General features: G+C 39.8%; 1 protein-coding gene and 1 long non-coding RNA gene across 6 annotated transcripts in view; one reads left to right on the top strand and one right to left on the bottom strand.

Moving 5' to 3' along the window:
• The window catches only part of LOC127617343 (protocadherin-1-like), a 283,342-nt gene that overhangs the window by 83,273 nt on the left and 172,198 nt on the right, over nucleotides 1–27,871 (bottom strand). The gene's annotated exons all lie outside the window — the stretch shown is intronic.
• LOC127617351 (uncharacterized) lies at nucleotides 36–973 on the top strand. Its single transcript, XR_007967309.1, has 3 exons — nucleotides 36–79; nucleotides 459–503; nucleotides 598–973. It is a non-coding gene; the product is annotated as an uncharacterized LOC127617351 (long non-coding RNA).

The following is a 27,871-nucleotide window of genomic DNA, read 5'->3' as shown; positions in this document are numbered from 1 at the left end:
CTGATGCCAGTGATCCTGATGAGAGCGAAGTCTGAGGATGATGCTCCTGCTGGAGCTGTAGGTGTCTCCAGTGATTTTGGTATGTGTCAAACAAACATGTTCATAAACTTATTATTATTTCAACCCATCATTTTCATTAGATTATTGGCTTAAAATGCATAAATACAATTATACTGTATTGTGCATATATTGCAACTTTTCTAACAGAACATTATTGAAATTAAGGATCAACCAATAAGTTGATAGTTTTCATGTTCGCCAAAAACAGAAATGACAGATGAACACAAGTTTTAAACAGCAGCTGTTTAACAGGCTGATATGTAATCTCTAGAATAATATTTTGAATATTTAGTTTGTAATGTCATCAAGATATCTGGTTTATAACCAGTTAACATTGAGTTCTGTAAGTTTAAGTTACATCCGAGTTTCCTGATTGGTATATAACTGATTTCTTCCAGATGTTCAGAAGATGCCCATCGAGGAAGCCACTGAATTTTCGAAAGGTACCTGAGGTTAAATTTGGAACACAACCATCATTGTAAGTATATGTACTCTCATATAGTTGGAGCTTTCTAATGTATTAATTATTCTGTACAGCGAATGAGAGTGAGGCAGAAATTGAAAACCCACGCAGAGGACAAAAAGTGTGCTGGTCGAATGCGGAAATTAGCGCTGTAATGAAACATTTTAAGGCACATATAAGCAAAGGGAAACTGGCCACACTGACTGAATGCCAGCAGTGTAAGACAGCTGAAGATCCTGTTTTGGCAAGGCGCAGTGCTCAAAACATCAGAGATTTTGTCAGAAATCGTGGAATTAGTTTAAAAAGGACAGCCCAAATCAAGTAAAGTTACATGTCTTATTTGATGTTGCGCTATTTTGATTATTACTATGCTTGTTTTTTTTCATACTATAGTAAGAAACTTATGGCAACAGTAGTTTGTGAGCAAAAGGCAATTCTGTTAGCATTTCCTCCCCCTCATTGTTTTTTCAAACCTGTATGACTTTCTATCTTCAGGGGAACATGCAAGGAGACGTTTAGCAGAATGTTAGGGCCAACCTCAGCAGGAATAGAGTTACGGACATGAGTTTACTGTATAAACACCTTCTGAGAGAATAAACTCGTGTCCGTATCTCTATTCTCTCAGAAGGTGTTTATACGGTAAACTCGTGTCCGTATCTCTATTCTCTCAGAAGGTGTTTATACGGTAAACTCGTGTCCGTATCTCTATTCTCTCAGAAGGTGTTTATACGGTAAACTCGTGTCCGTATCTCTTCTCTCAGAAGGTGTTTATACGGTAAACTCCTGTCCGTATCTCTATTCTCTCAGAAGGTGTTTATACGGTAAACTCGTGTCCGTATCTCTATTCTCTCAGAAGGTGTTTATACGTAAACTCGTGTCCGTATCTCTATTCTCTCAGAAGGTGTTTATACGGTAAACTCGTGTCCGTATCTATTCTCTCAGAAGGTGTTTATACGGTAAACTCGTGTCCGTATCTATTCTCTCAGGTGTTTATACGGTAAACTCGTGTCCGTATCTCTATTCTCTCAGGTGTTTATACGGTAAACTCGTGTCCGTATCTCTATTCTCTCAGAAGGTGTTTATACGGTAAACTCGTGTCCGTATCTATTCTCTCAGAAGGTGTGTATGTGGTAAACTCGTGTCCGTATCTCTATTCTCTCAGGTGTTTATACGGTAAACTCGTGTCCGTATCTCTATTCTCTCAGAAGGTGTTTATACGGTAGACTCGTGTCCGTATCTCTATTCTCTCAGAAGGTGTGTATGCGGTAAACTCGTGTCCGTATCTCTATTCTCTCAGGTGTTTATACGGTAAACTCGTGTCCGTATCTCTATTCTCTCAGAAGGTGTTTATACGGTAAACTTGTGTCCGTATCTATTCTCTCAGAAGGTGTTTATACGGTAAACTCGTGTCCGTATCTATTCTCTCAGAAGGTGTGTATGCGGTAGACTCGTGTCCGTATCTCTATTCTCTCAGAAGGTGTGTATGCGGTAAACTCGTGTCCGTATCTCTATTCTCTCAGAAGGTGTTTATACGGTAAATTCGTGTCCGTATCTATTCTCTCAGAAGGTGTCTATACGGTAAACTCGTGTCCGTATCTCTATTCTCTCAGAAGGTGTTTATACGGTAAACTCGTGTCCGTATCTCTATTCTCTCAGAAGGTGTGTATGCGGTAAACTCGTGTCCGTATCTCTATTCTCTCAGAAGAAGGTGTTTATACGGTAAACTCGTGTCCATATCTCTATTCTCTCAGAAGGTGTTTATACGGTAAACTCGTGTCCGTAACTTTATTCCTGCTGAGGTTGGCCCTAACATTCTGCTAAACGTCTCCTTGCGTGTTCCCCTGAAGATAGAAAGTCATACAGGTTTGAAAAAACATGAGGGGGAGGAAATGCTAACAGAATTGCCATTTCTTTTGGTTGGTCCCTCATAAAAGTTTCTCATGTGATTGGCATCCATTGCATGTTCAGTAAATTAATATCAATACATTTCAATGCCTGTTTAATAACATTTAAAAATGTGCCTGTTTCAAAACGGCTGTTTTGTCTTTTTTTGGGGGGGAAAAGTTTTGAATGATTCAAATCTGGAAAAATGTTCCAAATGGTGTTGCAATTAAAGTACTTTTAAAACACTCCCTTTAATGTAATTTTTTTGTGTGTTGTGTTGAAGATCCAGTTCTCTTTAATCACCTTAGTCTTGGTAATATACACAGTGTTGTCGTGTGTGTGTGTGTGTGTGTGTGTGTGGTCATGTGCCTGTAAAACACTAGTCCCTGTAATGTTGGATAGTGCAGTTGTGTATTGTGTATAAGCTCCAGTACTCTTAAATCACCTTAGTCTTGGTAATGAACCATATCGTCAGGTTTGTGTGTGTGTGTGTGTGTGTGGGGTCATGTGCCTTTAAAACACTAGTCCCTGTAATTTTGGATAGTGCAGTTGTGTATTGTGTATAAGCTCCAGTACTCTTAAATCACCTTAGTCTTGGTAATGAACCATATCGTCAGGTTTGTGTGTGTGTGTGTGTGTGGTCATGTGCCTGTAAAACACTAGTCCCTGTAATTTTGGATAGTGCAGTTGTGTATTGTGTATAAGCTCCAGTACTCTTAAATCACCTTAGTCTTGGTAATGAACCATATCGTCAGGTTTGTGTGTGTGTGTGTGTGGTCATGTGCCTGTAAAACACATTGGTCCCTGTAATCCACTGAAATGACATATTTTGTGTATTGTAAAATGAGTGTCCTCATAATCCGGCCTGGCTCAAAAATCACAATTGTGTCATAGGCGGGAACATTTTAGAATGGGCGGGAAATGTCCTTGTGTACCACCAAAATCTCCTATTGTCATATTTTCCTTTCTGTTGTGTGTATAGAACATTTGAAGTCAGATTTGTGATCTGCAGATTAAAAAAAATTGTTTGATAGTTGTATCATCACTGTAGGGCATCGGGAAAGGTGTGTCCCCATATACCACCACCAAACTTGTTTGGCTATCAATGTCCTTCTATACCACAAAAACAAGTATGTGTGTGTGTGTGTGTGTGTGTGTGTGTGTGTGTGTGTGTGTGTGTGTGTGTGAGTGTGTGTGTGTGTGTGTGTGTGTGTGTGTGAGCGTGTATTTATCACTTTGTGGGGACCAAATGTCCCCATAAGGATAGTAAAACCCGAAATTTTTGACCTTGTGGGGACATTTTGTCGGTCCCCATGAGGAAAACAGCTTATAAATCATACTAAATTATGATTTTGAAAATGTAAAAATGCAGAAAGTTTTCTGTGAGGGTTAGGTTTAGGGGTAGGGTTAGGTTTAGGGGATAGAATATAAAGTTTGTACAGTATAAAAACCATTATGTCTATGGAAAGTCCCCATAAAACATGGAAACACAACATGTGTGTGTGTGTGTGTGTGTGTGTGTGTGAGCGTGTATTTATCACTTTGTGGGGACCAAATGTCCCCATAAGGATAGTAAAACCCAAATTTTAATTAGGGCATCGGGAAAGGTTTGTCCCCATATACCACCACCAAACTTGTTTGGCTATCAATGTCCTTCTATACCACAAAAACAAGTATGTGTATGTGTGTGTGTGTGTGTGTGTGTGTGTGTGTGTGTGTGTGTGTGTGTGTGTGTGTGTGTGTGTGTGTGTGTGTGTGTGTGTGTGTGTGTGTGTGTGTGTGTGTGTGATTTCATCCATGAATGCTCAGCTGTAACTGCCATGATGTCAGAGGATCTATCCAGCTCAGAGACAAAAACACTGTGAGTGACTGTTTAGTTTCAGACAGCAACGGCAATGACTTTGGGAAAGGAGGGGGCAATGCCTGTAACTGTCAAGGCACCAGATCTTAAAGAGACTTGTGTGACTTCTTAGACTTCCCAGACCACTGGAGTGTTTCCTGCTTGCCTCTCTTTCATTCTTTTTGCACTTCCTGCCTTAGATTTTCTCAGATAACAGCTCACTCATCAGACTCTGTATAAAAGTGGCTGATACAATAAAGGCAAGGCTGTTAATAGTATGGCCAACTTGTCTCCATGCCAACGTATGACTATTAATCCTCTTAGCGAGTGCAGGGCCTCTTCATCTCTCATGTTTTTCTCTGTACCTCCCTCTCATCTTCTGCCATCACTCCTTTTTCTTTTTTGTATTAGGTTTTGTTGGGACAGGGGTTGTTTGAATTTATGTTGTGCCAAATCAAGGCTTCAATCAGCAAGGCTGCTTGTGTGGGGTGTGTGGGTGTTTTTATATCATAACTTTTATTTATTTTTTAAACACAGCTTTCTGGAAAACTTGATTCTGAATGGTTTATGGCAGCATTCAGTGTCAGAAATAAACAGTTCCTCTGCCAAGTAGTATAGTTAATTAGCCTGGTAATGATTGTGAAATTACAAAGGAACTTGGTGGGTTTGTACATTGCGCGGCCACAGATGTGTCTATTGCCATTTTACAACAGTTTAAATCGGCTCATCCAATCCAATATTTTACCTTCACATATTTAATACCTCTTTCATATTTATTCATCAAGTCAGTCTGACCAATGTAGAGCTACACAATGTAATTTTAGACTTAAAAATATGAAATAGACTTTGCATTTTTTTTTTTAAATCAATCCAGCCCAAGGAAACTAACAATCAATATAAGTTTCAAAAGACCGATCTTTTGGTGATCACACAGATGTGTGGGGTGGATGCTAAATGACTGATTACTTCCTGCAACTGATTTCTGCTCTTTAAAAACATTCTTTGATCAGTAAAAATAGAGATAATGAGAGAAAGAGGCAGCTAATTGCTTGTTGACAGATATAAAATACATGTCTTTCACATGAACTGGCACTGGTCATTAAACTGGCATGCTTCGGTAGCAACTGTTCCTTCTGTTGCTTCTTGTTAAAACAAATGTTAACAGTGAAGACCGCTGTCAGATACAGAGTACACACCTGGTTAGACCTCAATTAGGTCTTGAAAGCTCTGATTTATTTAATTAATTAATTTTCATTTCCTATAGTTTGAAATGGTTCAAGGAACAAAAACCAAGGACTGACTGACTGACTGTCTGTCTGTCTATCTATCTATCTCTGTCTGTCTCTCTCTCTCTATCTCTATCTATCTCTGTCTCTCTCTCTATCTATCTATCTATCTATCTATCTATCTATCTATCTATCTCTGTCTCTCTATCTATCTATCTCCGTCTCTCTCTCTATCTCTCTCTCTCTCTCTCTCTCTCTCTCTATCTATCTATCTATCTATCTATCTATCTATCTATCTATCTATTCAATTCAAAGCTTTATAGCTGTATTGGCATGAATGTAAACAATACAGATATTGCCAAAGCAGAGGCTGTATAAAGACAGAACTACATCTTAATCTATAATTCAGTTTTGTTGAACAATTTAACAAATATAAAAATAAATAAAATATTGGAGCTGGATGGAAAAAAAAAAGATGGTTTCTGCTCAGAATGAGACAAAATGAAAAACATTTAGTTTCTAATTCCTGGTCTAATTCCTTTTTGTATGAATCAATGCTGAAAGCATATTGATAGTCTATATTTAGTAATGACACAATAAATGTACTCTTTCAGTCACACACCAATATTTATTCTCCATATATCTCACTTGTCTACCACTGGCCCTGATATCCTCTCTTCCTCCAGATGAGTGGATGTGCTCCAGTGACAGCAGCTGACCCATGATGTGTATTTCCCCTCCCTAAGGAGTGTTAGTGTGGATTTACACACACATGCGCTCATTCACTGTGCAGCCTCTGAGTACTATGGGACCTCTCCACAATCACTGGTTCCTTTCCACAGTGTGAGCACGACTCCCTGTGCCCTGGGAAAGAACAGACCCCGCTGTTCCTTAGAGTGTGTGTGTGTGAGGGTGTGTATGAAAGCGAGTACAAGAGAAAGAGACACATTATCGAGACACCCCTCTGGTTTTAAATCTGCCGTAAGCTTGCTTATAAATGTCCTTTGTGTGCGCTCTGAATGGTAACCACTTTGTTTCTTGAAAACTTTATCTTTGTTTCACAAAAATCCAATTACATTTACAAATTTGTATTGGATCAGCACTGATGTCACAGTAAGCATTATCTGTCTCGTGAGACGAGCCTGACATGCCAGTGCAAAATAATGCAGGTAGCCTGACGTCACCCAGCATGGCCACTACTGACCACAGAGAAGTTGCCAACACATTGCTTGACAGACAGAAGGGGTTCAAGGACTGATTAAAAAAAAGTTGAGCTCATGTCACCTCCTTTTGGTTTACGTTGGACAACGTTCCTGAACTAAGCACTCACTTTTAAAAAACAAATCCATTTGTTCCATTAGAATTGCATCTAAGGTCTACGGTAACAAATTATTCTTCGCATTTAGGAATAAAGGTGTATTCAGTAAATTTTTTATTTGCTGCCTCGTATTATTCTTTGTGGTCTTGGAATTTAAAATGATACCTACCGGAGTTGATGCATGAAGTTTATTAACTACTACTGCTTCACACTGGAGCTGTAAAGTGGAGTTACTTTGTTACCTTTCATCAGTTTCATTCAGGTAGGAATGAAGGAAGGAAGACCATCATTCAGCTTTGCAGTATAGGTTTGGCATTGTGTAAAGTTCTAGAATTCTATCTGTCTCATTGAGATGTTGGAGAGGACGTGAGAGACTGCAGGCCCATTCTGACCTGTGTGTATCATGCAGCCATGGGCAGTGCTGTGTTGGTGAAGTATGAAGCCTTCCAGTGTGACCTCTCACACGGTCTTCAGTGACAGTTTTGAATGACAGAGTGGCTGTCCAACAGGCTGGGCTCAAGAGGGAATGTCCGCAGGGCATGATGTGTTGGTCTTGTATGAAAAAGAAAAAATACTTGCTCACTGTGCAAAATACAAATGAGGGTCTCATAATGTCTGACTTTCAGTGTAAGACATTTTTAAGCTCCAAAATCCACATAAGGGCTAAATAAAAGTATTCCAGACAACTCTGGTGGTTAAATCCATATACATTATTCTGAAGCAATATGATAGGTGTGGTGAGATACATATAAATATTTAAGTCCTTTATTTTTACAATAATTTCTCCTTCCTACTTGGTCAATTTCCACTTTATTTTCACTTTGTCATTCTCCTACTTCTGACTTAAATATTGATCTGTTTCTCACCCACACCTATCATATCATGTCTGAACACATGGATTTAACACCTGGAGTCATATGGATTACTTTAATGCTCCCTTTATATGGACTTTGTAGTTTTAATATGTTGGCACCCATTCACTTGCATTGTGAGGACCTACAGAGCTGAAATATTCTTCTAAATTCCGTATTTTGTGTTCTGCAGAAGAAAGAAAATCATACACACCTGGGATGCATGTAGGTGGGAAAGTGAGTAAATCAAGATAATTTTCATTTTTTGGGTGAGCTATCCCTTAAAGTCACTACAATCACAATCTATACATGTGATACAATCACTTAAATATGTCTGAATGACACTGCATAATTTGTGTCATTGTGTCATAGTCAAGTGACATCTACACTCAAAAGATTCCAGACCTTTTCTCTGCACTAACTTCACCTTTCTTAACCCCCCCCAGTACCCCTCCCCCTTTCTTTCAACCAACTGGCATCAATGTAATTTTAGTGGACTTATGATGTCAAATTCACACATGTGCCCTTGCCTAGCAGAACAACCGCAGGTGTAGTTAGTTCATCACTTTGCACTTTGCCTTTAGTGACATAGTTTATAAAGGGATAGTTACCATTATGACACAATATAAACATAAATAATAAAACCAGGGAGATGATAAAGGAAGACAGCTGTCTATCCCACGTCAACCTACTGTATCACTAACATTTGATAACCACAAAATACAATTTTTTTCTTTAAACAATATATTTACTGTTTAATCACTTGACACCTTACAAACTTCTTTATTCAAACTGGGTTTGTTCTCTATCCTGTATTAAATAAGTCATTCATTTCATACTTTGTTTTATAATGCAAAGACATTCACACATTTTTAGGTGTGACATAAGTGTCCAAATACATTTTTGGTGGCACTGTAGTTGTCTATGAAAAACACATTACTAGTCACATAGAAATAGCTCTGCTCCTCTATATCGCTCTTTCTTTATTTCATCCTCAGGATTTAGGGCTGGTAGGAGTTTAAGCCCCCTGCATGCAGCCAGGACTTTAGAAGATTTAGCCCCATGCATCTGAGCAGTTAGATTCTAGTCAGACCATCTGAGAATCTGAGCAAGTGGCTGGAAGCAAACGTTTTGAATTTGGAAAGTAAAATCTGTAATGGATGGACATCCGTTTAACCCATAAAATATTATATAAAATTCAAAGGAACACTTTATCTGATCTGTAATCAGCCTTTTTCCTTTTGCCTTTGTCCGTCGGTTCACCTTTTCACTTAATAATATTCATTATATTGTTCCAAACATTCATTGTTTGGAGGGGGTTGGGGTATTTCAATCTGCCCCAATTTGTTGTCTGCGCAATCATAATCTTCTGTTCAATAATCAGTGGTCCTTCTGGTTGATACCGGGGTGGCTATGCTCTGCCTTTGATGGGATTATGTACTGCACATAACGGGATCCAGACACACAGGAGCAGGCAAACATAAGATGAGCCCAGTAAGTCCCCTTATCCACTCATCCTATAAGTGGATTTGATAGGTGGCCATTGCACTGTGCCTTTTTCTCTATATCCTTCACTTCAATGAAGGAGAATGACAGCGACTTGCCGCAAGTGCAATCAGCCTTCTAAATGTTGCTCCATATCTGTGACTTCATCAAACTAGACTGACTAGTTTAGTGAGTCTAAAACCCTGAAAGACTCGTACCCACATGTTAGAGCACTTTGTGTTTGCCAATAGCTTAGGTTATTTAAAAGATATTTAATCTACTTGTTTATAACTTAACTTGTTTATTTCTTACCTAAATAACAAGGGTGTGCCAAGACATACACCTTAATCCATTACTGACAAAGGCCTAAACATCCTGACATATGTTTGAATGCTTGAACAAGACAATTTAACAAATGAATGAAAGCATGTCAGCCTAAATACCTGTAAAACATCTCGGATAAGTACATAAGAACCTTGGTTCCCTGAGGGGATCGAGATGCTGCGTATGAATGCAATGGGACACCGTACTAGTGTCATATGATCTAAAGCCCTTATACAATCACAAATATTTATTAGCTGTTGGGGCTTAAACGTCACCCACTAAGGAGCTACGTCACGGGCTGCATAAAAGCACTTGCTTTCTCAACATCGAGTCAGATTTTCTGCATAAGGCACGCACCTAATGCAGCTGCTAGACAATATGGCCAGCTACACAGCATCTCATTCCCCTCAGGGAACCAAGGTCATGTACTTAATCGAGACGTGCCCTTTCGAGAACTCGAACTGCATATGAACGCTTTGGGAACAATATATATTCATGCCATGCGAACAGTAGCTGCCAACTGTCTAAGCCCATGTGGCAATCATACAGCGGTGCACAAGTGAGCTAAAGCGCTGAATAAAATTAATTATGGATTTACTCCTGCTCCAACAGAGAGAACCTGGGAAGAAAGAGTCAAAACCCCAGATTATAAAATCTAACAAATGTATGCAGACACACAACAACTGCTCTGATTTACACCATTGGCTAGTACGATCAATATAAACTCACAATGCCCAAACTTGGCAAAGCATATGTAACCTTTCATCTCAAATGGGGGAGGAGAGAAGGACAGTAAATTAATGGTCTGCGAGTGAAATGACAGATAGCCCAAACAAGGTCTTAACACAAACTTTGAACACCCTGGCGCAAAACCCGTCCACAAGGGATTGATTGACAGGGCATGCAAATCATGACTCTCTTAAAATGATGCCAATGCCACTAGCAGGGCCATTTAAAGTGTCAAAAACATGGCAATAACTGTTGTCAAGGGCTCGAATGGAGCACCTGAGAGCACATCTAAAGGCTCCAGCAAAAATTTCAGCACTGTACCGACAGAGCAGTGAACTGGATTTTCACTTTGCACTGTATACCAAGATGCCAACTAAATGTATATAGCTTCCTTGTTGATGGAACTCTAGAATTTAGAATGGAATCAACCACAGTGCCCCATTGAGGGACCACACCCATAACTTCAATAAATGCGCATCGATGCCTAGCGGTGCTAGAGGCGAGATAGAAAACCAGAGGATACAGTGTAATGTCTCGCTCGAAGCAAACAGGTCCACTTCCGCTCTGCCAATTTGTTTCACATATAATGTGGAAATAAGTCCATTCTATTGGTATCAGACTCTGTCTGGACAGGAAATCTGCCCTAAATTCAACCAGCCCAGAACATGTAAGGCTCGTAGATAGTATCTTGTTCTGTGCCCAGAGAAAGAGGCGATGTGCCAGTCTCAGCATGGCACGAGCAGTTATGATCTCCTGACAGTGCTTATGTCAATCCCAACCCACAGAGGAGGCATCTGTCATTACCACTTAGCAGCAACACACCTGTCCCAATTGAATGCACGATATCAGAAATCAGGTCTGTTTCCATGGCAACAGAACCTGATAGAATCCACGCATCACTCTGAAGGGACGAAGCGCATGCTGTAGTGGTTGAAATCCCTTTGTTGAATTCATCCAGCCAGCACAGAAAAAAGTCTTGCATGCAACAAGCCCAGGGGAATGACAGCTGATGCTGCAATCATGAGTCCCAAAAGCCTGTGAAATGTTCTTGCAGGGAGAACACGTCCCACTCTGAACATTACTAAATACTGGCATAATGACAAAACGCGAGCTGGAGACAGGCATACCTGCATCACCCGCGAGTCTAGCTACATACCTAGAAAAATATTATGTTGCCTTGGCAACAGGACACTTTTGTCTAGATTCACTCACAGCCCTAGATTGCTCAAATGACTGGCTGCCCGACCTGCCCAATATGTTGTTCTCAGACACTTTGAGTGAGCTAACAACAACTAATCATCAAGATAATTCAAAATGTGGATGACCTGAAGCCTCAAGGGCATCAGTGCTGCATCCATGCATTTCATGAAAGTGCGTGGTGCCAGAGTAAGTTCCGAATGGAAGGACGCAAAATTGGTTCGATTTGCCCCCAAAAGAGAATCTGAGAAACACCTGTGCTTAGGCGTAATCTGAATATGGATATAAGCGTCCTTCAAATCTATTATCACCAACCAGTCCCCCAGCTGTACTTGTGACATTATTTGTTTCTGTGTCAACAGCTTGTGAAATTCTGAATCTGAATTGACATTTCATTAGAGTGAAATTTAAATGTCTCAAATCTAGAATGGGATGCAAGCCGTTGTGATATAACCATGCTCTATCATTCGAATTACCCATTTTTAAATGTTTTGCAACTGCTGCCAAGCCACTAGAGAGGCAAACAGAGGAATTAATGCATGGCTCTCTCCTGTTAACTACTAGATGGCGCTCTTGGCTTACTTTTAGCGACTGTTCTACAATCAGTGGCACAATGGAAGGAGACCCCTGTGCATTTTCTACTGTGGCATATTGAATGTGAGTAAATTATGTTTTGCCTATATCCAGGCATGCATAAAAACACCTGAAGTGTCTACAGCAGGGATGCTAATGGAATAAATCATCTTCCCTGGCATGTTAAACAGGGAAGATTGTAGGGAGAATTGCTCCTGTTATATCTAGGTATGTATAAAAGCCACCCTGAAGAGTGTATACATCAGGGATGTTCATTGATAAAACCTCTTCCCAGGTATTTTGATAAGGGAAGAGTCAGTGAACATGGGAGCTATTGGGAATTAGCTGGTTAGCCACAACCTCACTGGTCAGCCACAATTTGCGCACTGAAGAACAGAAAATCTGACTCGATGGCATGAAAGCAAGCGCCTTTATGGAGCCTGTTATGTAGCTCCCTAGGGGGCATCACTTAAGCGCCACCAGCCAATAAATTGGCATGATTGTATAAGGGCTTTAGGCCATGTGACACTCGGACGGTGTCCCATAGCGTTCATACGTAGCTCGCATTTCACAAAAGGGAACTACTAATGTTAAATCAAGATGAGAATGACACAGTACCCATTTTGTGGTTGACACTGAGCTAATGGTAAGCTTAGACTTTATTAGGAATAACCAGCTCTTTGCCTTTAAAAGGGTCATGGTAACTCAAGCGTGGCATTCAGTTAGGGAAGTACATTTTTGGTATGTTTGTGTATACTGAATTAGTGTGTGTTCGCATTAGCACCATAAAATATTTAACTTATAGTAAATATTTAATATTTCCTGTGCAGACTAAGACACCCACCCACACACTCACAAACACGCACATACATACAGCATTGAGAAGGGACACAGTGAGCTTAATCGCTTAAAATTACTTAAAAATGTAAACATCCGGAGGAAAGAAACAGAAATCAATAGCCACAGATGATCTTACATCAGAATCAAATATCCCGCTTCTTAAGATACTGTCTCAACCTTTCTTTCATGGTGTAAAAATGCCATAAGCTACAGAGCTGAGACGGAGATGAGGAAAGGGTACAGAAGGTAAAAACTAGTTTACAATAACTGGTGTTTAATCAAATAGGTCATAGGTCATACTTGCTTTTGAAAGGGATGTTTGAGAAAATGATGCTAGGGTGAGAGAGGACAGACAGCAGGTGTGCTTTCAGGCCTTGGAGAGACATTTATTTTAAATAAAATTAAACTAAACATTAAAAGGGGAAATAGAGAGTTCAAGAATAATATCTTTGTAAAGGGAACAATGGAAAGGAGGAGGCGAGAACCGGCTTGACAATATAAATAATATTTTAATGACACAAACACACACATAGGACGGACAGCTGCTGTAAACAATCTCTCTCTGTCGCACCACCATCCGCAGTCGGCCTTTATCCCTCTCAGAGGCTTGATTAGCCTGATAAGGGTGTGTAAAATCACGACCCAGCCCAGCCCTCCGCCCTGTCACAATCGTGACATAATTGAAAGGGGGTGTGACCATGCTGTGATCAGGGATGATGGCCGTGACATTCCAGTTTTGAGGCTCGGGTCCGGCAACTCATTTAATTGTTGGTGAGTGTTTGAAGGAAGATTTTTGTCCATTCAGAGAAATGTAATATATACAGTATACAGTATGCCACCCCCACCCCCTCCCACACACACACAAACACATACATATAAAAACACCCACATATTTTATGAAATCTAACTTGGAAATGTATTATCGGTTAACTCCAGCTGCGGCCCGTGCATTTTAAGTCTAAGCCTTCAGTGCAAATAATACCAATTGACATTTTAAAAACACATTCACGCATGAAAGCCAGAACCAAGGAGGTCTAATAACAAGAACAAGATTTCTAATAATATTTGCCATTTAAATTTAGCTTGCAATACATTTTGTTTCATCAGGGTACATTTCAAAACTTGATCTAACATTGAATGCTCAAGCAACCTAATTTACACATAGAAAAATCCTGTTATAGCATTTTGCTTGATATAACAATGCAAAAAGCACTTATCAATTAGCTTGAAGTGAAAATCAGTCCTCCTTTCCTGTTTAATTTATCAATCGCACGATCATGCAGAACATCTTAAATCCAGAAGGATCTCTTTCTCAATGACAATAGTGGCAGTAACAGCCGTCTCTTCAGCAACATCTCACGCTCTTTGCTTTCAAATTACGTGCATCACTTAAAGCATGATTGCGTCACTCAACGCCAGCTAGAAGGCCTGGACTGGGACATATCCTAAAGACCACACCCACCAAGAACAAATAAATCAATCTGATTGGCTGATGAATCTTACAATCTGACTTTTGTTGAGGGATTCTGTGGAAATTCTGAAGGCCTGACACATTAGAGCTCAGACACAGTTGTCACATTTTGTTTGTAAGCATCGAGGAATAAATTCTGATTGGAAAAACATTTAGTTTTTTGCTATTCGTTTGTAGATGAATTAGGAGTGGAAAGTGATTGAAAACACATATGCAAAAAGGTCAATGAGAATGAAAGGATGAAAAAATATTTATTTATTAGGCATGTTACGCCAGCAGTGAAGGCTTTTCTGGCCCTGAGAAATCACCACTGGTTAACTTAAAATAAAGCCTATATAAATCTTTCAGTCCGTTAAAGTCAACTTGGAAGTCAACTCTCCCTCAAGAAATGCTAAAAGCTAAAATATATAAATAAAATAAAAAAATAAATACTTTAGGTGTGTAGTATGGATGTGTGTCTATCTCAGGGAATAAGAGCTGAGAGATATTCCAGGAAGTTTTTCCACTCAATAAAACAGCCGGCACGGTTGCTCAATAAAAGTTCCTGTGTGCATATAAGCTGCTTGTACAGCTGAGTATATTTTAATAAGCTCAATCCCTCTCTCCCTGACTGCTGCATGCTGGCATCACCTTTTGGGGTCCCGTCTATCCTAATCCCATCAGAGCAATATGGCTCAAATCACCAAAAACCCACTGCTGTCCTCCGCAGATGGACCTGATGCTGCAAGACAAACTTGAGTTATTACTCAGAGAACGGGATTTTGCTAACTAGGACATGATCCTGCATCATCACCCTTGCAGGTTCTGGAACAACATTTCTAACAATCATTCCTATCAAAATATAAAACGAATCGGTTACTAACGTAACCTCGGTTCTCTCTAGATGAGGGAACGAGTATTGCGTAAGCTAGCTTACGCTACGGGAAAGATTAATCTTTTCTGAAATATTGAAGCCAAAAAATTATCCTTAATTTTGTATCCATTGTCAACGCAGTGCGGCAGCTGCAGACCTTGAGCGGGCTAGCTAGCGAGCTCATTGGTTGCTCTGCGGCAACTGCTGCAGCCTATAGACCAGCTTGGGCGAACTCGCATCCAATGAGAGGCGTCCGCGGCTCACTGCATCAAAGCCCACCAAAAAGGGCGTGACTAGAGTGCATATAAGCGTAGTTCGTAGGCTGGAACCCTGGTTTTCATTGAATGAAGCTAAAAATCGCCGTGGCGCGAAGCACGGCCGGTTACGCTAATACTGCTCCCTCATCTAGAGAGAACCGAGGTTACGTTAGTAACCGATTTGTTCTCTTACGAGAGGTTCTCTCAGATATGCGAAGATAGCTTACGCTACGGGAACGCTTTGTCAACGCCGTCGCGCCAAGCATCCACTGCATGAGCCCCAGGGAATTAAGGGGACCCGGGGAGCCCTTGTGAGTGGGGAATTAATATTTGGCCGGCAAGAGTGCGGGCCAGTGTGTGTGTAGTACATAAGCACATAGACAGAGCAGCGGTGCCGGTCTGTGTGGACTGTGTCCCATTAATGCAGCTCACCAGGGAGCTGTAGCGTGATTAAACCGCTAGCAGTTTAGCCTGCAGAGCGGGTACTTCCAGATTGTAAAATCTGACAAAGGTGGAGGGGGAAGCCCAGCCCGCTGCCACACATATGTCGTGAATGGAAATCCCGCTGGACCATGCCCACGAGGAGGCCATGCCTCTAGTGGATTGAGCCTTAATGCCTAGCGGGCATGGTAGGTCTTTTGACGCGTACGCGGCAGCAATAGCGTCCACTATCCATCTGGACAGTGTCTGTTTCGAGGCGGCGAGACCTTTGGTGCGCCCTCCGAACGAAACGAAAAGCTGCTCGAAGCTTGCTTTTAAAAAGGATACGTCGCCGGAAGGCGTAGCTCGCAGGACGGCTGAAGGTGGCGAAGATGGCCGGCTTCTTCGAGCGCTGTCCACGCTTGCTTGATGCCCCTCGAACGGCGACGCGGCTTCCGGTTCAGTGATGCGAAGAGCTTCGCTGAAGAGATGTAAATCAGGGTTCCAGCCTACGAACTACGCTTACATGCACTCTAGTCACGCCCTTTTTGGCGGGCTCTGATGCAGTGAGCGCGCGGACGCCTCTCATTGGATGCGAGTTCGCCCAAGCTCGTCTATAGGCTGGAGCAGTTGCCGCAGAGCAACCAATGAGCTCGCTAGCTAGCCCGCTCAAGGTCTGCAGCTGCCGCACTGCGTTGACAATGGATACAAAATTAAGGATAATTTTTTGGCTTCAATATCTCAGAAAAGATTAATCTTTCCCGTAGCGTAAGCTAGCTTACGCAATACGAGAGAACCTCTCGTAAGAGAACTAGATTTTAGTGATAGGGAAACCTATAATTTCCGTGTAATTTAGGGGTAATTAATGGGGCAAAGGTTTGTCAACTATACATTTACCACATCATCTCCTAGCCAAACATCAGTTGGGCATTTTAGCACATTCAGTTGGGTATATACCAGTTTTTTTTTTGCAGTACTGGTAGTACAGAGATCCATTGTGTTGAGCAATAGAGACTGTTTGAGCGATCATGAGTACTTTCAGCTTCACACCCTTCAATATGCTCACTCGTGGTATCGAACGTGCATATTCTTCAGGTGCTCTCAATATCTCATCAGTCACTCATCTCAGCTCTTTTCTGTGAGGATCCCAATTTAAATCAGATTAATGGTGGTCACATTACCACTAATAACAGCAATTATATTTTAACCATAACAGCACCACGTCTTAATACATTTGCATAATAATTAGAGATTTGTGTTACAGCAAAACACTAAAGACCGTAAACAAATCATAGACATGACTGATTTCTCAATTGTAATGGACACATTTTTCTTATTTTTGAATGTATCTCTGCTGTGTGTGATACTCTCATGGTTTGACTTCTTACCAGTGTGTCACAATGATCTTTTGATATTGGCAACAGAACTATTAATAACTGTTTCAAAACAAATAAACGTTAGCAATTCACAATCAATGTAATTTTATTGTAATTTTGGTAACTTTATAAAAAGGTTCCATTCCTTAACATTAGTTAATGCATTAGGTATCATGAACAAATGATGAACAATGTATTTTTACAGCCTTTATTAATTGTAATGTTAGCTAATTAAATTACAAGTGTTGTTAGTTCATGTTAGTTAATAGTGAATTAACTAATATTAACTAATACAGATTTTGACTTTAAAAATGTAATAGTACAGTGGGTACGGAAAGTATTCAGACCCCCTTAAATTTTTTACTCTTTGTTATATTGCAGCCATTTGCTAAAATCATTTAAGTTCATTTTTTTTTTCCTTATTATTGTACACACAGCACCCCATATTGACAGAAAAACACAGAATTGTTGACATTTTTGCACATTTATTAAAAAAGAAAAACTGAAATATCACATGGTCCTAAGTATTCAGACCCTTTGTTCAGTATTTAGTAGAAGCACCCTTTTGATCTAATACAGCCATGAGTCTTTTTGGGAGAGATGCAAGAGAAGCAAGAAAAAGTTTTTTCACATCTGGATTTGGGTATCCTCTGCCATTCCTCCTTGCAGATCCTCTCCAGTTCTGTCAGGTTGGATGGTAAACGTTGGTGGACAGCCATTTTCAGGTCTCTCCAGAGATGCTCAATTGGGTTTAAGTCAGGGCTCTGGCTGGGCCATTCAAGAACAGTCACGGAGTTGTTGTGAAGCCACTCCTTCGTTATTTTAGCGTTTATTAAACGTTTAGCGTTATCGTACATTTATTAAAAAAGAAAACCTGAAATATCACATGGTCCTAAGTATTCAGACTCTTTGTTCAGTATTTAGTAGAAGCACCCGTTTGATCTAATACAGCCATGAGTCTTTTTGGGAGAGATGCAACAAGTTATTTCACATCTGGATTTGGGTATCCTCTGCCATTCCTCCTTTCAGATCCTCTCCAGTTATGTCAGGTTGGATGGTAAACGTTGGTGGACAGCCATTTTCAGGTCTCTCCAGAGATGCTCAATTGGGTTTAAGTCAGGGCTCTGGCTGGGCCATTCAAGAACAGTCCCGGAGTTGTTGTGAAGCCACTCCTTCGTTATTTTAGCGGTGTGCTTAGGGTCATTGTCTTGTTGGAAGGTGAACCTTCGGCCCAGTCTGAGGTCCAGAGCACTCTGGAGAAGGTTTTCGTCCAGGATATCCCTGTACTTGGCCGCATTCATCTTTCCCTCGATTGCAAACATTCATCCTGTCCCTGCAGCTGAAAAACACCCCCACAGCATGATGCTGCCACCACCATGCTTCACTGTTGAGACTGTATTGGACAGGTGATGAGCAGTGCCTGGTTTTCTCCACACATACCACTTAGAATTAAGGCCAAAAAGTTCTATCTTGGTCTCATCAGACCAGAGAATCTTATTTATCACATCTTGGAGTCCTTCAGGTGTTTTTTTAGCAAACTCCATGCAGGCTTTCATGTGTCTTGCACTGAGGAGAGGCTTCCGTCGGGCCACTCTGCCATAAAGCCCCGACTGGTGGATGGCTGCAGTGATGGTTGACTTACTACAACTTTCTCCCATCTCCGGAGCTCAGCCACAGTGATCTTTGGGTTCTTCTTTACCTCTCTCACCAAGGCTCTTCTCCCCCGATAGCTCAGTTTGGCCGGACGGCCAGCTCTAGGAAGGGTTCTGGTCGTCCCAAACGTCTTCCATTTAAGGATTATGGAGGCCACTGTGCTCTTATGAACCTTAAGGGTAGCAGAAATTTTTTTGTAACCTTGGCCAGATCTGTGCCTTGCCACAATTCTGTCTCTGAGCTCTTCAGGCAGTTCCTTTGACCTCATGATTCTCATTTGCTCTGACATGCACTGTGAGCTGTAAGGTCTTATATAGACAGGTGTGTGGCTTTCCTAATCAAGTCCAATCAGTATAATCAAACACAGCTGGACTCAATTGAAGGTGTAGAACCATCTCAAGGATGATCAGAAGAAATGGACAGCACCTGAGTTAAATATATGAGTGTCACAGCAAAGGGTCTGAATACTTAGGACCATGTGATATTTCAGTTTTTCTTTTTTAATAAATGTGCAAAAATGTCAACAATTCTGTGTTTTTCGGTCAATATGGGGTGCTGTGTGTACAATAATGAGGAAAAAAAATGAACTTAAATGATTTTAGCAAATGGCTGCAATATAACAAAGAGTGAAAAATTTAAGGGGGTCTGAATACTTTCTGTACCCACTGTATATGTTGTAACTAACATTAAGTTAATTAGTTCATGTTAACCACAGTAATGTTCTTAAATAATGTAAAAAAATGGTGGGGCATAAAGACATAACTGCAGAAGTGTGGCAAACAGCACTTTAAAACAAATTGTCATTGGCCGATCTAAGAGTTAAAAAATCGGTGAACGTATCGGCCTCAAATTTCCTGATCGGTGCACCACTAGTATTATGACAACACTAGAGAAGAGGAATATCTAAGACTGATCCAAATTTTTTATTTATTTTTTTAACCTGAGCAACCACGTTCTGGTTGTTTTAACTGAGATCTACCTTAATGGTGCATAAAAAAATAAAAAAATAAATAAACATTGTTATTCTACTGTATAGTGCATTGCAGAAGACATGCATGCATTATAGATGTAAACTGGGATGGATGATACAGGTTTTTTGTTGTTGTTTTTTTTGTAAAGATCAGATGAAGATAACAGGAAGAAAATGTGCATACGATTGACTACACTGAAATGACATCTTTATACCTAATGTAAATGTATGCTGAGTGCGTAAGATGCATCTATTCAAGTGGTTAAAGATAATGTAGAACACTTCCCAGTTTATCATCCTGAAACCACAGCTTCATGCACACACATATGCACACACATAACCATTATTCATACCAACTACAACTCCACACATTATGACAGACTGGTGGTCCAATGTGTTCTGTCATACACTCCCCTTTCACTCCATACCTCTGTTTGTCCTTTACTTTCACACAATGTAAAGAACAGAGATTTCAGGAAATTTATCCTATAACAAAGGCCATCCATCCATCCATCTAACCATACATACATACATACATACAGTACATACAGTACATACATACATACATACCTAGCTCAAAATTGTGCCATCCATTTTTGAGTCTGCTAACCTCAGTTTATTGTACTATTGCAAATATTAAAATAGGTTGTTGTCAGGAGGATACGAAACTTTTGAAATTTCCATCCATCCTTCTGTCCATCCTTCCGTCCATCCATCCATTCATTCACTAGCTGAAAACTAAGCCGTGCATTTCTTAGTATGCTTTTCACAGTTCTGATCAGATGTGTATGTTTAACTTCAAATAGCTGTGGTGAAGCTATGGTCTAACTTGTTTCATTTGATTAGATATACTGTCTTATCTGAAAGTACTAAATGCAGTTTCTTTTAATTATAGTGTTTCTCACTCTCAATGTGCAGTTACCTGTTTTACTGTTACTTTACACATGCACATACTGTACACACCAACTCTGAGAAAAAATAAGTCTTGTACAGTCATCAGTAAATCAATCCCTCCCCAATGCATGAAGAAAAAAGAGAAGAAAACAGCACAAAGTCAAGCTGAGCAGGCTAATCATGCCGCCACTCAAAGCAAACTGTAAATCAACGTTAAATCAATGCTTAATCAATGTGCTCCTTCCCTGCTTATTATCAACCTCTCAATAAATTACTAAACACTACATCCAGCTAAACGCTGACTCCACGGAAAGTCCTCCCTCTTGCCATGCTCGTGTTAACAGAACTCAGTGGCCGAAAAGGTCCCAGGTTTAACATGGAAAGGATTGTTACTCTTGAAGTGGATTATAAATTGGTTGAGCTAAGCTGAAACCCTTACTAAAAACTAGAATGAAAATTCTGGGCCGAAACAGAAAACTGAAAATGAATTTTTTTTAATACCTATTTTTTTGTATATATATATATATATAATTGTATTAATATTATACTTTTTAATTAATTTCATGAATTTAATGAATTTTAACTGAAAAAATACAAATCAATAAAATAATCACACTTTTATTGAAGCAAAATTGGACAGAAAATATATTATAACAATATTAAATATATTATTCTTATATACCTGTTGTAAAACTAAGCCCAATCTTAGTCATCAAGACTTGATGACAAAAATTAACAAGCAAGAGTCTCTTTGCAATTTTAATCATTGCAGGAATATGCCTGATTTGCATAAGACAAGTGGACCACCTTTGTCTGAAACATAAACATAGACCAAAACTGACCAGTCAGTGGTGTGGTGGGAGAAATCCTTTTTTGATTTTGATCCATCATTTTGGAGCTGTAGCTATTTATGTAAATGCATTTGATTGAAAAACAATTCAGGACTGAACTAATTTCTCACACTCTCTCTCTCTCTCTCTCTCTCTCACTTCCGGTGAGGGTGAGGTCCATTGTGTGTGGCGGCACTGGAGAGTGTTCTTTCCTTTTTCTTTGATTTTGTTTCTTTTTCTTTGTTTATTTTCCCCCTACGTTACGGTTTAAAAAAAAAAGAAAAAAAAAAAAGCATTGAGTGCCGGTATGGCAGCCGTTCCGGCGCAAGGAACGGCCTGCTTATCCCTTCGTAATGGGTGCAGGTGTGTGCCAGAGGCGGGTGTAACAGTTGAAGATTTGTTGATGGTGGTAGGACAGAAGGTTGGTTTTGATAATATAATCTCTGGCTCGCGAATGAACAAAGCGGTCGTAGTGTTTTTGAAAGCTGAAGCGTTGGTGAATAAATTGACTGTGGACGGATTGTGGGTGAAAGAGGCTTTTGTTCCGGTTTCACCGCTGTCTGCCCCAGCTACTAAAATCACAATTTCAAATGTCCCGCCGTTTGTTTCCAGCGATGCAATAATAAAAGAACTTCTACGATTTGGGAAAATTGCAAGCCCCATGAGAACGATTCCATTAGGGTGCAAAAATGCAGCGCTAAAGCATGTATTGTCTTTTCGACGTCAAATTTTTATGTTCCTAAGCTCCCCAGATCGATCTTTAGAAGTTTCTTTTCGAGTTAAACACGAAGATAATTCGTACATGGTGTACGCGAGCACGGAGAGTTTGAAATGTTTTGATTGCGGCGATGTCGGACATAAGCGCTTCTCGTGTCCGCATAAAGTGCGCGATGAACCTCAGCCTTTAACGATTGCATCTAGAGCTGAAGAATCAAATGAAGAATCTCAAGCGATTGAAAGGAATAAACAAGACACAGTGCAGACTGATAGAGTGACGGAAGAGGTGAAGGAACAAGAGGAGGTGAGTGATTTTGTTTCTAAAAGCGTGAGTGATGATCAGCCTGGGTGTAGTTATGCTGTTGAAAAGCCTGCTCGTGCTTGTGGAGTTACGGATAGGATGGTGAATGAATGCAGTGTAGAGGATGGGCTGCAACACTCTTTAGTGACTCAGGCTAAATGTTCAGAGGAGGACGCAGGCGATGAAATGGATGGTTTATCTCAGAGCACTGAAGATGGTGTGAGAGATGAACAGTGGGCTGAGATGGCAAGAGAAAGTGATTTGTACACTGTTGAACAGATTAATAGTTTTCTTGATGAAACAAAAGGGAAAGCAGGAGTAGAAATTGGTGATTTCTTTCCTGGTCTTTAGAAATTTGTTTCTTCGGTAGCTTGGGCCCGAAAAATGAGCAATTGCACTGAGCTCTCTCAACAGAAAAGGTTTCGGCTTAAGAAATATATCACATCTGCTAGACAAAAATTGAAAATGTTTGGAAAAGAGCCACTAACGAGGGGGAACGTTAAAGCCTCATGATGGGTTTCACTTTTTCTTTATATTTTCTTTGCTTTCTTTCCTCTTTCTGATGGAGATCTTACGAGTAGGATCACTAAATGTGAATGGGATGAGGGATATGAAAAAATGTGTATTTCTTTCTGAGATTATTAATTTGAAAGAGTTAAATGTTATTTTTTTGCAAGAAACCCACAGTAATTTAGATAATGAAGTTGACTGGGGGCTATGGTGGAAGGGAGAGCACCTTCTTAGCCATGGGAATAATTTAAGTGCAGGGGTAGCAATTCTTTTTGCTCCTTCTCTCAATTCCAATATTTTGTGGAAAAATGAACTGGTACCTGGAAGACTCTTGATTGTTAGAGCTGAAATACACAATATGAATTTCATTTTTGTGAATATTTATGCTCCAAATATAGGCATTGAGAGAATTAGGCTCTTTTCTAAATCGGAACAGTTTTTAAGACAACAAGAAGATGGAGATTTTGTTGTTTGTGGTGGAGACTGGATCTGCACCTTAGATTTCACAATAGATAGGCCGGGGAAGAACCACATCAAATGTCAGCTACTTGTCTTGCAAGATTGGTAAAGAATTTTCACTTATCAGATGTATGGAGAGAAAATAATCCATTAGTTACACAGTACTCTTGGGTGAGTTTTAGTAATAACACATTTTCTACTGCTCGTTTAGACAGGTTTTACCTATCTCATAATATGAGGAACAGGACCTTGAATGCAACTATTACTCCTGTCCCCTTTTCAGACCACAAACTAATCACAGTTGAATGTAGTCTCATGACAAAAACTTATAAAAGTTCTTATTGGCATTTTAATGTTAAATTGTTAGAAGACACTTTCTTTTGTTAAAATTTTAAGAATTTTTGAGAAATTTGGAAGACTGAGAAAGGAAGATATGATAATATTATTCAATGGTGGGAGATTGGGAAAGTGTTTATTAAGGAGTATTGCCAACAATATTCTTCTCATTCTACTTTGTGTTTAAAGAAAACATTAGAGAGTTTGGAGCAAGAACTTAACATTATTGAAGGGAATATGATTGTAAATGCTTCTCCTAACTTGAAGGATATGTGGACTGAAAAGAAAAACTGTTTGAATTTAATCCTTGATGAAATAGTCAAAGGAGAACTTATAAAAAAAATCGCTTTTTAACAAAAAGAGACATAGATGCTCCTACGTCCTTCTTTTTAAATTTAGAACGGAAAACTAAGCATGGAAAAAAGATGTTGATTTTAAAAGATAAGGATGGACATCTTGTCTCAGACCCGGAAAGGATGTGTAGACTTGCAGTGGATTTCTACACTGAACTATATTCTGCTGAGTCCTTAAATGATCAATGTAGACATGAACTTTTACAAGATCTTCCTGAGATATCTACAGAAAAACAACAACGTTTGGAAGCACAACTCACTTTTAATGAACTGACCTCAGCAGTAATGGATCTCTCATCAGGGCGGGCACCAGGAATTGATGGACTCCCTGCCGAGTTTTATAAACGCTTTTGGACTGTTATTGATCATGATTTTTTTGAAGTTGCTCAGAAATGTATAAGTGAAGGATGTCTAACAAGAAGTTGTCAGCGTGCTATTTTAACATTACTTCCAAAGAAGGGAGATTTGACGCTACTAAAAAATTGGAGACCTGTAGCTCTCTTATGTTCAGAGTATAAGATTCTCTCTAAGTGTCTTGCTAAAAGGTTAAATTATGTATTACATGAAATTATTCATACGGACCAATCATATTGTGTAAAGGGCAGATCTATTGCGGATAATTTACATCTGATGCGGGATCTGTATGACTATGCTTTTTACAACAATGTTGATGTTGGGTTTTTGTCAATGGACCAAGAGAAAGCCTTTGACAGAGTTGACCATCATTTTCTTTTTGAGACTCTTAAGGCTTTTGGATTTGGAGAAAATTTAATTTCATGAATAAAATTGCTTTATAATGAGGCAACTTGCTTGATAAAAATAGGTGGCGGTCTCAGTGTCCCCATAAAGGTTCAGAGGGGTATTAGGCAAGGTTGCCCTATCTCAGGGCAGCTTTATAGTATTGCTTTTGAGCCGTTACTCTGTAAATTAAGAAGAGAATTAATGGGGCTGCAAATCAGAGAAATAGATTCTTCACAGTTTATTAAAATGTCTGCATATGCGGACGATCTTACAGTCTTAATAAGAGGTAATCAAGATGTTAATGTTGTTAAAAAGTGTTTAGAAATTTATGAAAAAGCATCTTCTGCTAAAGTTAATTGGGGCAAAAGTGTGGCAGTATGGTGTGGGCATGACAATAATGGTCCAATCCTTCCTGGAGAGTTGCAATGGGGAAGGGAAGGTTTTAAATATTTAGGGGTGTTTTTAGGATCTGAAGAATATAGGAAAAAGAATTGGGAGGGACTAGTGGAGAAAACGTGCTCGGTTGTCTCGATGGAAATGGTTGCTCTTCCGGTTATCCTATAGGGGTAGAGTTTTGGTCTCTAATAATCTTACTGCTGCTACTTTATGGCATAAAATGATGATATTAGAACCTCCAGAAGAATTGATAATGGACATTCAGAAAAAAACTAGTTGATTTCTTTTGGTCCAGGTATCACTGGCTAAAAGCACCAGTACTTTATCTGCCCAGGATGGAGGGAGTTCAAGGACTCATTGACATCAGATCTAGAATTAAAGCTTTCAGACTCCAGACAGCTCAAAGACTCCTGTATGGTGAAGAAGTGAGCTGGTGTGGGGTAGTCCGTGGCCTCTTGAGAAGAGCAGGTGAAATGGGTTATGATCGTCAACTGTTCTTAATGGACATAAATAAGCTGGACTTAACTGGTCTGTCATCGTTCTACAAGTCAATGTTGAGAGCGTGGACACTTTTAAAAGTTTGCAGAGATCTAAATGGTGAACAGAGCCAGTGGTTACTGGAAGAACCCTTGATCTTTAACCCAAAAATTGATTTGGATGTTCTAAAATCAACTTCTGTGAGGCATGCTTTATGGTCTGCAAACATTGTAAAGATTGGACATTTATTGACTGAAGATGGATGGATTTCTGCAGAGACTCTGGCTACCAAGCTTGGCATAAGATCAGTCCGAGTTGTGCAGAGGCTGTTGAACCATCTTTATGAGTGCATGCCGGTGGACTATAGAGACTCTTTATTTTTACACAAAAAAGAAAATGCTGTTTCTTCTTTCCCAGAACTGGATATTACAGCTGCGACTGGATTGTGGCAAGAACGTGAAGGTGGCATTCTATCCTTTAAGACACCTCAACTGGGGAGTTTCAGAGACATTGGGAAAAAAGTTACTTATATGCTGTGTGTAAAAGTTCTTCATCTTCATGCACTTGAAAATGTAAAAGAGACAAATTTTTTGGACCAGACTCTTCCCCGAAAGGTAGCTGGAGGACCATGTACAAGCCCCCCATTGAAAAAAGGTCTGGAGACCTGCAGTGGCGCATTGTACATGGTATTATAGCTACAAACAGATACAGAACACATTTTGATCCACTAGCGGGGATGGGATGTCCCTTCTGTGAACAGCAGGAGACAGTTTTTCATTTGTTTGCTGACTGTAGTAGATTATTGCCTCTCTTTGAAATTCTTAGAGGCTGGTGTCAGACATTAGGAGAAGTTTTCACACTTGAGTTGTATATCTATGGACCTAAATATAAACATAGCAAGAGGGAGATCTATCATCTACTCAATTTTATTTTCAGACAAGCAAAGTTAGCTGTTTGGCTCTCTCGTAAAAATAAAATAGGTGGTATGGGACAAACTGATGTGGTACTGATTTATGAGGGTTTGATGAAGTCAAGGTTAAGAATAGAATTTGCATACTATCGACTGAATGAGAATATTGAAGACTTCAAGTTCAAGTGGGCTATAAATAACTGTATTTGCGATGTTGACTGCAATGGTGGTTTACAAATCTATGTATAATATTACATGATGATAATGCTTGTAAAAAGGTTTATGGGTGCTTGTTATTTCTTTGTTTTCTTTGTTGGCTAAATAATTGATTGAAGATTGTTTTTAAATTTTTGTAATTAAAGTTGTTCAAAGGTCTCTCTCTCTCTCCTCTCCTCTCAGTAATACCACCTTCTGTCACATTTTCTCCTTAAGATATTTAGTTTTTGTTGTCTCTTCCTCTTTCATTACTTTGCATCCTGTTTATACTGTTAATCCTTCATGTCTTCCTTGTGTTCTTCCTTGTCCTAACCATTCACCACATTCTATTTTTTGCTCAGCACCTTTTTATTAACGAATTGCACCTGTTTACCTGACTAGCATAATGTCTTTAGTGACTCTTGCACTAAAACTACACAGACAGTGTGTGCAAGTAAACCATGCTATTAACAGGGTCACCAATTTTGTGCTGAATGCAGTTTGCATGGTGCAATTCCTGCCTGGGTGCCTGGATAAACTGATCGCATTTGTCCCACCCAGCCTTTCAGAGGCGAAAGTAACAAGCACAAGCTAGCATTGGTTCATTATTATCTGTGATGAGCTAAGGCAGGAGTAATATCTCAGCAAAACAGAATCCATGTAGGTCTTCATGTTGACTGAAAGATGAGAAAAGGAGAAAAGAAAACCGAGGACGGAGCAGTGTTGTGCATTTTCAGTCGGACACAGGAAATGTATTATGGCCCTAGCGGTGTACAATTGCTTGCGTGTGAATTTTTGGAGAAGTAGTGGTAGCAGGTTCGTGAAACTGTCAAGCTTTGGCCTTGATAAAGTCAGATCTCTGTGGCACGCAACTACAGCAAGCAGTATCAATAACATGATAAGAACAGGTTGCTTGAGGAACAAATGCTAGTAGTTGTACACATACAGACACATGCAGACAC

This window comes from Xyrauchen texanus, chromosome 23 (genome assembly GCF_025860055.1).
Source record: "Xyrauchen texanus isolate HMW12.3.18 chromosome 23, RBS_HiC_50CHRs, whole genome shotgun sequence".
NCBI classification, from domain to species: Eukaryota; Metazoa; Chordata; class Actinopteri; order Cypriniformes; family Catostomidae; genus Xyrauchen; species Xyrauchen texanus.
Note: the sequence above shows the minus strand (reverse complement) of the source record. Positions and strands in the feature narration are given on the sequence as shown.